This window comes from Lactuca serriola, chromosome 8, assembly GCF_051521515.1.
Source record: "Lactuca serriola cultivar US96UC23 chromosome 8, Lser_US96UC23_V15, whole genome shotgun sequence".
NCBI lineage: Eukaryota > Viridiplantae > Streptophyta > Magnoliopsida > Asterales > Asteraceae > Lactuca > Lactuca serriola.
The window spans coordinates 197449059-197450621 of NC_136415.1; the positions used below are offsets into that span (position 1 = coordinate 197449059).

The 1563-nt window shown below is 31.0% G+C and overlaps 1 non-coding gene across 1 annotated transcript; it reads left to right on the forward strand.

Moving 5' to 3' along the window:
* The first annotated feature begins 1175 nt into the window (after positions 1 to 1175).
* On the forward strand, positions 1176 to 1281 carry LOC145071662 (small nucleolar RNA R71). The gene has a single exon (XR_013690669.1). It is a non-coding gene; the product is annotated as a small nucleolar RNA R71 (small nucleolar RNA).
* Positions 1282 to 1563: the final 282 nt, after the last annotated feature.

Sequence of the window (1563 nt, forward strand, 5' to 3'; positions counted from 1 at the left end):
CCTAAGACTACATTTCATTCACTAAAGAAAATATTGGATTTTCTAGAAGAACGCTATAACATTTTCAAGGAACCAAGACAAGCTTTCCATCTCAAAAACATACTTATGAACTCACCAATTTAAATGTTGATACACTTTAAAAATCACTTGTATTCTCAGGGAATCGGTAGACAGGTACACCCACAAGTTTTTAGAAGATGGAGCTTTGTAGAGTCTTGTCTTTTATACTTTTGCTATACACTTTTGATGTCATACAATATATGTATTTAACAGATGTAAACACTATATTTCATGAATTTAATGGTTGTGTTTGATTTGATTACTATTATGCAATTGTTGTGATATTATACATGACGTCCACTGCCCCAAACGTTTCCACCGTTCCGGTTTAGGGGTGTGACAGATTCTTAGATGGACTCTTTGTGTTTATGATTTCTTTGGATTGGTCTCTGTATAATTTGGTAATGTCCTAATAAATATGTCTTGTAGAACTTTGGAAATTTGACCAAGTGGATTTTCTTTGTTCAAATTTTAGGTTTCTTGGTTGCTAAAAGAGGTTTATGTTGTAGCACCAAGTCTTTTCATAGTTTCTTCTAATTCGGTATTCGTTTCTTAGAAGCTAAAGTAAATTCTATAACTATGCTTTATAGGTTAATTTTCTTTTCTGGTTGATGCATAGCTTGTTCTAAAGGTTATTTTTTTATAAAATCGAATACTAGTTTGTTTGTTCTTATTTTCCGTATCCTTTATGTACTCATCATGATGTATCCATCCTTTCTTAGTTCTAGGTTCATATCTATCTCTTGCATATCATACATCTGTTTGCTTCATTCCTATAGTATATTGAAGACATTCTTTTTTAAGATGGGGCCCATTATAATTGTCATAACCAATTTGTATACCATGTAATGATTAAGACATTTTTCTCATTAATTTACCCATGTCTTTAATTTTTATATTTATGGTTTGTATTTCTTCATAATTGATTATATCTTTCTTTTTCCTAATAGAAGGATCCCTAACAGATATCCATTGGTGTGAGTATTATGCTAGCTTTCTATTATCTTTTTTCCTTCACCTTGCAATTTCTTAGTTATTGGTCCCCTAATATCTATTAACTGCCTAGTTGCATTATTTAAACCATTGTAAACGTTTGTACCTCTTGATGATTATTAAGGTCATGTTGAGGATATTTCTGCAACATTCGTTCTAGAGCTCCCATGCTTCATAAGATGTTTCTTTATCTCTTTGTTGAAAATTTTGTATCTCAACTCTTTTCTTTGCAATTTTTGATGGAGTAATAAATCTTGCAATGAATTTTTATTTCTAAGCCATTCTGTGACAATTTTTTTTCTTGATGGCGTCGTTTTTATGCAATATTTAGCTGCTCCAATGAGTGTGATTCGAGAAACTATTAATATTACTTGATCATTAGAAGCATTTGGTATGTTTAAATAATCTGCAATATCGATCACCATCTTCTCCATGTTGGATAGGATCATGATCTTTTCTAGCAAATGGTGTTTCTTTTAATAGATGAAGAAATTTCCGCTTTAGTTCAAA